Here is a 12126-nt window from a genome sequence, read left to right as displayed (position 1 = left end):
CGCTGCAACTGATATTTTTAAAAAGAGGCAAAGGCATCAGTCATGAAGTCAGACAAAGCAAAAGAATTAAGAGATCTAATTGAAAGATAATCAGGGAAAATACATTTTGCTAAAACTTAGCAAAGATACTGAAGGAATATTAAAAGAAAATTACAGCTAGTTTTTTTTTCTGATAAAGGTTTCATTTTTCAAATGTATAAAGAACTGAACCAAATTTGTAAAAAAATAAAGAGCCACTCTCCATTTGATAATGGTCAAAGCATATGAACAGGTAGTTTTCAGAAGGCAAAATCAATGTTATACAAAATCATATGAAAAAATGCTCTAAATCACCACTGATTACATAAATACACATTAAAGCAATTCTGAGGTACCACTTCATATTTATCAGATTGGCTAATATGACAGAAAAGTAACATGACAAATGTTGGAGCACATGTGGGAAAATTGGGACACTAATACACTATTGGTGGAGTTGTGAATTGACACAGCCATTCTAGAGAGCAATTTGGAATTATGCCCAAAGGGCTAGAAAACTATGCATATCCTTTGATTTAGAAATAGCACTACTAGGTCTGCATTCCAAAGAGACAAAAAAGGGAAAAGGATCTATTTGTGCAAAAATATATATAGCAGCTTTTTTTATGATAACAAGGAATTGGGAATGTCCATCAATTGAGGAAAGGCTGAACAATTAGGGGTATATGATAGCAATGGTGTAGTACTGTGTTATAAAAATAATGAACAAGATAAATTTAAGAAAAATCTGGAAAGCCTTACATGAACTGATGCAAAGTAAAGTCAACAGAACCAGGAGAACACTGTGCACAGTATCAGCAATAGTGTCTGATGAGCAACTGCAAACCACTTGGCTATTCTTAGCCCAAGACAATTCTAAAGGAAAAATCTAATCCACATTCAAAGAGAGAACTGATGGAGTCCCAATGAAGTTTGAAGCATACTATTTTTTGCTTTTTTTAATCATTTTTTTCTTTTGTGTTTTTTTTTTAGCCACTTGCCCAATATTGACATACATTTTGCCAGATTACACATGTATAACCTACATCAAACTGCTTATTGTCTCAGGGAGGGAGGGAGAGAATTTGAAACTTAAAAAAAAATGAATGTTTAAAATTGTCTTTACACTTAATCAGGAAAGACAAAATATCATCAAAAAATAAAATAAAATAGCAGTTTCTTGACCTAATGTCAGGCATCTTTGTTTTTGTCAAATACACTTTGTTAATTTGCTTCCTTATATAGTGTACCTAATCTGTTCCACTGCTCAATGTCTCTACTTTTTAAGCAGTACTAAATTGTTGATAATATATAAAAATGCTGATGATTTCAGTGGATTCATTTTATATCCTGCAACTTTGGGAAAGTTAATTGTTTTAATTTATTTTTATTTGACTCTCAGTTTCCTCAGTAAACAATATGATATCATTTGCAAAATTTCGCTATCCCTTTTCCTATGCTTATCTATTCTACATCTTTTTAAAAATTTTCTTAGTGCTATAGCTTGTATTTCTAGCACTACTATCATCATTGTTGCTGTTTGTTCTTTCTCAAACAGTATCATAACATAAGGAAAGTGGTGCCATAACTTGTAAGTGCATTGGATTTAAGTGAGGGAAGGCTGTGCAAAGTCATCAGCCTCACTTTCTTCTCCAGAACCATCTGTACCAGTGGCAGGATATAGATCAGGTTGAGTGGAGATGGCCCTGGATGAAATGGGAGACTTTGACCTTTTGAAGCTAAGGTCTTTCCCAGGTTTCCATTTGATTGAGGCAATGCCCATTCAGTGATTAAGACTAGGTAAGAAAAGAGGAAATAATAGCTGCTCTTACCTAGTTAAAAAAAAATCAATCTGCAAGAAGAAGACCCTCAGGTCTTCTGGCCAAAACAGAAAGAGTTGCCATTTCCATTCCCTCCGAGTCATCAGGGCCCAAACGATGACCAAGTAGGCTTGGGCTGGAAGCTATAGTTGGCTGATCAATGAGAGCCAGAGTGATTGGGTTGAAGGCATGGTCCTTAAGAAAGAAATCTAGCCTATAAATCCCAAGATATCTTGCAAGGTTTCAGTGATTAAAATATATAACCTCTTTGGCAGAGCACCTGCAGGTAAGAGTATTATACTCTATGTGGATGGGGGAGAGGACAAGAGGTGAGAAGAGAGAAAAGCAAAGGCAAGGGAAAGGAGGGAGGAGAAGGGATACAGTCTTCTGGCACAACTGCAATTCTGATTGGATCTGAAGCCTTTTCCAACCCCTGTCTTTGATGCCAGTGCCTTAATTCTTTTGATTATCTCCATTTTGTCCTGTATATATTTTATCTTTATATGATTTTTTGCATGACATCTCCCTCATTAGATTGTGCCTCTTTTGAGAGTACAGATCTTGTGCCTATATTTTTTGTATCCCCAGTGCTTAATACAGTGCCTGACACATAGTAGGTCTTTAATAAATGCTCATTGACTGACTGACTTTATACTTCATTGCACTTTTTTCTCTCTTCCTTACATTCAACAAAAGGCAGTGTAGAGGTATATTAAAAATTAATTAGAAACTAAATAATCTAATACTAAAGAATAAGTGTGTGAAAGAACAGATCACAGAAACAATAAATAATTTCATTAAATTGTGACAACAATGAGACAACTTACCAAAATTTATGGGATGCAGATAAAATAGTTTTTAGGAAAAAATTTATTTCTCTAAATTCTTACATCAATAAAATAGAGAAAGATAGATGAACTAATTGGGCATGCAACTAAAAAAGCTTGGAAAAGAACAAATTACAAATCCTCGATTAAGCACAAATTGGAAATCCTGAAAACCAAAGGTGAGATTAATAAAATTGAAAGAAAGAAAACTATTGGACTAATAAATAAAAATAGGAGTTGGTTTTACAAAAAATGTGTAGATAAATCATTGTTTAATTTGATTAAAAAGGTAAGATGAAAACCATATTTTCAGCATCAAAAATGAAAAGGGTGAATTCACCTCAGTAAAGAGGAAATTAAAGCTATCATTAGGAAATATTTTGCCCAATTATAGACCAATAAATCTGACAAAGCAAAATTGATGAATATTTATAAAAATGTAAATCACAGATTAACAGAAGAGAGAATATAATACTTAAATAAGTCCATCTCAGAAAAAAGAAACTGAACAAGCCATCACCCCCTAAGAAAAAACTCCCAGGGCCAGATGGTTTCACAAGTGAATTCTATCAAACATTCAAAGAACAGTTAATTCCAATATTATATAAACTATCTGGAAAAATAGGCAAAGAAGGAATCCTACTAAATTCCTTTTATGATACAAATAAGGTGCTGATACCTAAACAGGAAAAGCTAAAACAGATAAAAGAAAAACTATAGACTACCTTCCCTAATAAGTATTAATGCAAAAATTTATGTAAAATATTAGTAAGAAGATTATAAAACATTATATTACCAGGATCATACACTATGACCAGGTGGGACTCATACCAGGAATGTAAGGCTGATTTAATCTTAGGTGAGCTATCAACATAATTTACCATATCAATAAGAAAATCAACAGAAAGCATATGATTATCTCAATAGATGTTGAATTTTTTTTGACAAAATACAACACCCATTCCTATCAAAAACACTAGAGAGAATAGAAACAGAGTGTTCCTTAAAATGACAAGAAGCATCTATCCAAAACCATCAGCAAGCATTCTCTGTAATGGGGAGAAGCTAGAAGCCTTTGCAATAAGATCAGGGGTGAAGCAAGGATGCCCACTATCACCATTATTATTCAATATTATGCTACAAATTTTAGCTTTCACAATAAGAGAAGAAAAAGAAATTGAAATAATTAGAATAGGCAATGAGGAAATAAAACTATCACTTTTTGTGGATGATATAATGGTATAGTTAGAGAAACTTAGAGAATTAGCTTAAAAACTACTTGAAATAATTAATAACCTTAGCAAAGTTGCAGGATTGGAAATAAACCCACATAAATCATCAGCATTTTTATATATTAGCAATACAGCCTAGCAGCAAGAGATAAAAAAGGAAATTCCATTTAAAATAACTGTAGATGACATAAAATAGTTGGGAGTCTACCTGCCAAGCCAAACTGCGAAACTATATGAACACAATTACAAAACACTTTTTACACAAATAAATTCAGATCTAAACAACTAGAAAATATCAATTGCCCCTGAGTAGGATGAGCCAATAAAATAAAAATGACAATTCTATCAAATTAATTTACTTAGTGCCTTAGCAATTGAACTATCAAAAACTTGTTTTATACAACTAGGAAAAAGAATAAAAATATTCATTTAGAAGAACAAAAGGCCAAAAGTATCAAGATAATTAATTTTTAAAATGTGAGGAAGGTGGCCTAGCCATATCAGAGTTTTAGCTATATTATAAACCAGCAATCATCAAAACTGTCTTGTATTGGCTAAGAAATGGAGTGGTAGATCAATAGACTAGATCAAGAGCATAAGACTCAGTAGTAAATGACTATAGCAATCTAGTGTTTGATAAATCCAAAGACCCCAGCTTCTGGAATAAGACAAAAACTTTTGGAGAAACTGGAAAACACTATGGCAGAAACTAGGTATAGATCAACAACTTGCACTGTGTACCAAGATAAGGTCAAAATGGGTAAATGATTTGGATCAGGGTTATAGAACCTGCAGCCTCGAGGCCATGTGTGGCCCTGTAGGTCTTCAAGTTTGTTCCTTTGACTGAACCCAAACTTCAGAGAATGATTTGTTCTGTTTGTGAAGTTCATATGAATCCAAACTACGAAGTTTGGATTCAGTCGAAAGGCTGCACTTGAGGACCTACAGGGCCACATATGGCCTCGAGGCTGCAGGTTCCCTACCCCTGATTTAGGCATAAAGAGTGATCCCATGAGCAAATTAAGAGAACAAGGAATAGTTTACCTGTCAGATCCATGGAGAAGGGAAGAATTTATAACCAAACAAGAGACAGAAAGCATTACAAGATATATAACAGAAAATCTTTTATTATATTAAATTGAAAAGGTTTTGCACGAGCAAAACCAATGAAACCAAGATTAAAAGGAAAGCAGAAATCTGGGAAACAATTTTTACAGCAAGTATCTCTGATAATGGCCTCATTTCTCAAATACACAGAGAAGTGAGACAAATTTATAAGAACATAAGCAACTGATAAATGGTTAAAGGATATGAATAGGCAGTTTTCAAAGAAATCAAAGGTATCTATATTCAGATGAAAAAATGCTCTAAATCACTATTGAATAGAGAAATGCAAATTAAAACAACTTGTAGTTTTTCCCTTTGCTCTGATTCTTCTTTCACAGCTAATGACTAATGTGGAGATATGTTTAATATGATTGTACATATATAGCTTGTGTCAGATTGCATACCATCTTGGAGAGGGACAGGAGGAGAGAGGGAGGAAAATTTAGAACTCAAAATCTTATAAAAGTTTTTATAAACAAATTTTAAAAAAAGATATAACCCTGAGAGTCCCCACAACCACTTTACTGTCTCTCCTTTGTGTGTTGTCTCTCTCCTCCCCCATTAAATTGTAAGCTCCTTGAGAATAAAGATTCTTTTTATGAATTGTATCTCTAGCATTTCTCACGGTGATTGTCACATAATAGGCACATAACATTTAATGTATTCTTGGAGATAATTATGCCAAATGCCTGTTATTACCTTTAACTTCTAACAGCCAAGTCTGTGGACTTCACCTGTACTATTCTGATGTCTTTAAACATTGGCTATCAACATCACTTATTGCTCCTGTTGAGACTCCTGATAGTAACCTAATTTTACCCAATTATTGCTGATATTTGAGACATAGTAAAGAGCTTTGCCCCAAATTCCAGAATATATTTTCATTGTGTCAAATTTCTAATTCTTTAGCCAGTAAAAGACTACTTTACTTACCTACATAATTATGAAACATCCAATGCTTTGAACTTTCAAAAGACTTTGAAGTAGGTCAACCACTGAGTTTGAAAATAATATGTTATAAACATATGGCTCAATGATAAGCTTTTCCAAGAAAACTTGGTACAAATAATAATGTGGAAGTTTATCTAAATGATGAAGGATTATGACAAGTCAAAGGAGAATATTTCACTTCTGAAACATGAGCAGTCATCAAAAGACTCAGCTTTTTATAATATTGATTCTTTATAGTATTGCTTTTTTTGTGTGGGAATAGGATTTTGTGTTTCTTTAGGATACCAAATGCCTCTCCCTCCCCAACAACAAATACCTTGTGTCATAGATGCAATCTATATAAGCTGCTAATTCTCAATATTTCTGCACTGTTCTGAGAATACTTACAATGAAAGATTGAACTGAATATTAAGGTTTCCTGAACACTGTAAGGGTGGTGCCTGATGTGCTTTCATTCAAACCCATTAACTTACTTGTCATGCTGGAGTAGTTAGAAGATTCCTTGCTCCCCACTGTCACATCTAGGCTCTCCCTCTACCAGTTTTACTTAGTAACCTCTCTTTCCTTGAGGCTCATTCAATCAATATTTATCACAAATCAAGATTCCAGGAGGTATTACCTACTGATCTTCAAGATATTATCCTTCCTTCCTCAATTATTTCAATGCCAACCTCACTCAGTTTTCCTCTCCTTTCCATTTTTGTCTTTATATCAGGGGACCTCAACATAAGTATTGACATGCCACCAAAAACCACAACTTCTCAGTACCTCAATTTCCTCATCTCCCTTTACTTCTGCTGCATCTCACTACATGGTCATATCCTTGATCTTGCCCATCACATATAGGTGTTCCACTTCTGTAGTTATGAACTCTGAAATTCCTTTACTTGATCATAATTTTTGTCAGTCTATATTTTCCCCCTGCTTTAAAGCCCTGAAACCAATTCTTGGTCCTCACAGTTACCTCCAATCCTATCATTGGTTTTTCCCCAATGCCATTACCTTTGTAACAGCTACACTCTCCTTCCCTTTTCTGTTTGATCCATTGGTGAAATAGTGCAATTCTACAGCATCCTCTATTCTTGTACTTTGTTCTACATGCATTAGCTAATCTTGTCTGGCAGGCTTCAACCTTAGATTGCTGCCAACTTTGGCTACTTTTGCTTCTATTCATGAGCTGCTGAGTAAAGCTGTAGAAATTCATGAAGCTATGATGATAGGCCCACTACAATTTATTTTACAAAATCTCAGCTGGGCAATAACTGCAGCAAGGCATCTCACTAATCAATACATTGTCTTATTAATCACAGTAGCTTTTACAAACCTTTTGATTTCTCTTCAAACCTTCCACAACTTCTCTCACTGATCTTTTCAGCTAAGAATTTTGCCTTTTTATTTCACTGAAAATGTTGAGCCAGTTCACTAAGAGATCTTACTTCTGTCCTCTTCTTCATTTCACTTTATTCGGATGTCTTCCCTCACTGTATCTGGCATCATTCTTTTTTTTTTTCATCATTCTTACTTATATGAAAAGATGGCCTTTCTTGCCAAGACAAACCTCTTTTTGTGCACAAGTGATCTCATTTCATCCTCTCTCCTCTAGTGGATTCTTCCCTCATTCATACCCAGTCTCCCATCAATCTGCAATCTTTCTCTGTCTATTCGCTTCTTCTCTATTGCACACAAACATGCCCATGTCTTCCCCATTCTTAAAAATAAACTCTCATTTGATCTATTCAGACCCACAAAATATTATCCTATGTCACATTCTCCCTTTGTGGCTAAATTCCTTGAGAAAGCTGTATATGTTGACTCCACTTCCTTTTCTCTCATTATCTTCTCAACCACATGGTCATATCCTTTATCTTTCCATCACTCACAAGTGTTTCACTTCCATAGTTATGAACTCTGAAATTCCTTTATTTGATCATAATTTTTATGAGTCCGTATTTCCCCTTCCTCACAACCCTTAACCCTATTCTTGGCCCTCACTGTGATGTCCATTCCTTTCATTCTTTGGTTCTTTCCCTATGCCATTTCTTTTGTACTGTCTACTCTTCTCCCTTTTCCATTTGATCCCTTACTGAAATAGCTCAACTTGACAGTATCCTTTATTCTTGTACCTTGTTCCCTATCCAATAGCTAATCTTGTCTGGCATGCTTCAACAAGTAAAATAAAGTCAAAACTCCTAAATCCAAAGCCTCCAAGAAAAATATGAATTGGTCTCAGGCTATGGAGGAAGAACTCAAAAAGGATTTTGAAAATCAAGTAAGAGAAGTAGAGGAAAAATTGGGAAGAGAAATGAGAATGATGCAAGAAAAGCATGAAAAATGAGTCAATAGCTTGCTGTAGGAGACCCAACAAAATACTGAAGGAAATAACAGCTTAAAAAAATAGACTAGACCAAATGGCAATAGAGGTCCAAAAAGCCAATGAGGGGAAGAATGCCTTCAAAAGCAGAATTGGCCAAATGGAAAAGTCCAGAAGCTCACTGAAGAAAATAATTCCTCAAAAATTAGAATGGAGCAAATGGAAGCTAATGACTCTATGAGAAATCAAGAAATTATAAAACAAAACCAAAAGAATGAAAAAATATAGAACACAGTGTGAAATATCTCATTGGAAAAAGAACTCACCTGGAAAATAGATCCAGGAGAGATAATTTAAAAATTATTGGACTACCTGAAAGCCATGATGAAAAAAGAGCCTTGACATCATCTTTCGAGAAATTATCAAAGAAAACTGCCCTGATATTCTAGAACCAGTGGGTAAAATAGAAATTGAAAGAATCCACCAATCACTTCTTGAAAGAGATCCCAAATGAAAACTCTAAGGAATATTATGGCCAAATTCCAGAGTTCCCGGGTCAAGGAGAAAATATTGTAATCAGCCAAAAAGAAATAATTCAAGTATTGTGGGACCACAATCAGGATAGCATAAGATTTAGTAGCTTCTACGTTAAAGCATCAGAGGGCTTGGAATATGATATTCTGGAGGCCAAAGGAGCTAGGATTAAAACTGAGAATCAACCTACCTAGCAAAACTGAGTTTGATCCATGAGGAGGAAAAATGACGTTCAATGAGATATAGGAAGTTAATGCATTCTTGAGAAAATACCACAGCTAAATAGAAAATTCGACTTTCAAGTACAAGACTCAAGTGGAACACGAAAAGGTAAACCAGAAAGAGAAATCATAAGGGACTTATTAAAGTTAAACTGTTTACATTCCTGCATGAAAAGATGATATTTGTACCTTATAAGACCTTTCTCATTATTAGGGTAGCTAGAAGGAGTATATATAGATATAGGGTGCAAGTGTGACTTGAGTATGAAAGGATGATATCTAAAAAAAATAAAATTAAGGGGTGAGAGGAATGTACAGGGGAAAAGAGAAAAGAAGAGGTAGAATGGGTAAATTATCACACATAAAGGAGGCAAGAAAAAGCTTTTACAGTGGAGGAGAAGAGGGGGGAAGTGAGAGGGAATGAGTGAACCTTAGTCTCATCAGAATTGGCTTAAAGAGAGAATTACATACACACTCAATTGGGTATAGAAACCTGTCTCACCCTACAGGAAAGTAGAGAGGAAGGGGATAAGAGGAGGAGTGATAGAAGGGAGGGCAGTTTGGGGGAGGGGGTAATCAGAAGTAAACACTTTTGAGGAGGACAAAGTGAAAGGAGAGAATAGAATAAATGGAGGGTGGGATGGGATGGAGGGAAATATAGTTAGTCTTTCACAAACATGACTATTACGGAAGTGTTTTGCTATGAGTACACATGTATGATTTATATTGAATTACTTGCCTTCTCAATGAGGGGGTGTGGGGAGGGAGAAAGGGAGAGAATTTGGAACTCAAAGTTTCAAAAACAAATGTTAAAAATTGTTTTTACAGGTAACTGGGGAAAAAGAAAATGCTAAATAAAAACAAAGAAAAAATTACAACACTCTTTATGTTAAAAATATTTAAAATCATAGGGACAAATTAGGTGTTCTTTAATATTACAAAAAAGTATCTAAGACAAAAAGGTAGCATTATTTGTAATAGTTCTTATTAAGGGAAGTAAAGGATCAATAAAGTACATATCCATCAGGTAGGGAAAAGTAAACAAATTATGTTATGCAAATATAATAGAATATTATAACGTAATGCAATGTAAGAAAAAATAAATGAGAGAGATCTGGAGAAATTTGGGAGAACTAGTACGAACCAGTACAAAGTAAAGTAGATAGAAATAGGACAATAATTTATATAATAAATCATTGATAATACATCATTGCAAAGAAAAACAACTGAAAGAATTGAGAATTCTGATCAACACAATGATCAATGACAATTCTAGAGAACCAGTGATGGAGCTTGCTCCCCATCTCTGGTAGAAAAGTGATAAACCTGAGGTGCAGAGTGAAACCTATATTTTTGCATGTGGCCAAAATCCAGATTTGGTTTGTGTGAATACATGTGTTTATTATAAAAGACGGCTTCCTATTTCTGGGAGGGGGTGAGTTAGAGGAAAAGTGGATGCTGATACTTTTCAAGAAGAAAAGGGAGAAAAGATTATCAAAGACTAATTTATAATATGCAGGAAAGAGAAGGAATTTCTGGTGTCTCCCTGCTCTTATCTTGGATTTATCCTGTACTTAGCTTGTTTTTATGTAGCTGTTTGCATTCAGTCCTCCTACCCCCACTAGACTATGATCTCCTTGAGGGTAGGGACTGTCTTTTGCCTTTCTTAGTACCCCCAGCACTAAATGAATGTGAGTTGATGGAAAGATTGACTGATTGAGAAGGGGATATAGACAAACAGGGAAGTATTCAATCCATGTTAAATTTGATTTATTTTTAAAAATAAGGTATAGATAGTGGGGGGAAAACTATATGTAACACAAGTTAATAGTTTCATGTACCCTTATTTGGCTTTTCTTTGTATATTGAGATGTTCATGTTTGTCTATGTGTATTAAAAAACATTATAAGAAAGAAAATAGAAACAATGAAGAAACTTTTAAAAAGAAAAATTAAATCCCCTTATAGAAATGATAAAAATAAAATACCTTCTAGCAGAAAAATTGAATAGACTAAATGGAAAAGGAAGGACAAAAGCTAACTGAGGAAAATGACTCCTTAAACATTAGAACTGGTCAAGTGGAAGTTAATGACTCCATGAGACATCAAGAATCTGTCAAGCAAAATCAAAAGAATGAAAACACAGAAGAAAGTGTAAAATACCTCATTGGAAAAAACAAGTGACCTAGAAAATAGATCAAAGAGAGCTAATTTGAGAATTTTTGGACTACTTGAAAGCCATAATTTAAAAAAAAAAAGAGCCTGGACAGCATCTTTCAAGAAATTATCAAGGAAAACTGCCTTGATATCCTAGAACCAGAGGGTAAAATAGTCATTGAAAGAACCCACCAATCGCCTCCTGAAAGAGATCCCAAAATAAAAATATCAAAGAATGTTGTAGCCAAATTCCAGAATTAACTGGTCAGTTATATAGGTTTAGTCAAAGACTATATTCTCAATTCAATGGGGGGTATGGGTATACAAGGAGGACTAGCACCTCTCATGTGAGATCTTGCTGAGCCCTTTTTAGAGCTGCTCGTCTACCTTTGGTGTCCACCTGACACTTGACTCTCATCTGTGGCTCCAAAAAGCTGTATCATGCCTACTGGCCACACCCTAGTAAACCATCTCAGCAGACAGGCTAAACCAAGTTGAGTGTAATGATGGGCTTCAAATCTATCAGTGAGTTAGGGGATTGTCTACATTGAGCATGATAAGGCTTCCCCCAGCGGAACAGGCAGATGAGAACAATTTGTCCCAATAGCCATGAAGGCAGCTGAAGCAGGTGCTTGATCAGACATTGAAGATGCCAAGGTCATCCACTGCATCCCGGGCCATTGCCAGTCATCCTTTTGTCAACTGGATTTCAATGACTCTGGAACAGAGAGTAAAGCTGATGACTTTGTCCTTTGTTTTCAAAGAGGACCAATGACATCACAGGATGTTGCACAAACAACAACAACATTAATGATATATATATATATCCTGTATAGCATAGTGCTAGCCACTGCAGATGCAAAGACAACAATGAAATTGTCTCTGGCTTCAAGGAGCTTATAGTCTAATTAGTAATAGAATTCTCTGAGAAAATTTTAGTGAAGGGACC

This window comes from Phascolarctos cinereus, unplaced genomic scaffold (assembly GCF_003287225.1).
Source record: "Phascolarctos cinereus isolate Bilbo 61053 unplaced genomic scaffold, phaCin_HiC Scaffold_3;HRSCAF=262, whole genome shotgun sequence".
In the NCBI taxonomy this organism is placed as follows: Eukaryota; Metazoa; Chordata; class Mammalia; order Diprotodontia; family Phascolarctidae; genus Phascolarctos; species Phascolarctos cinereus.
Note: the sequence above shows the minus strand (reverse complement) of the source record.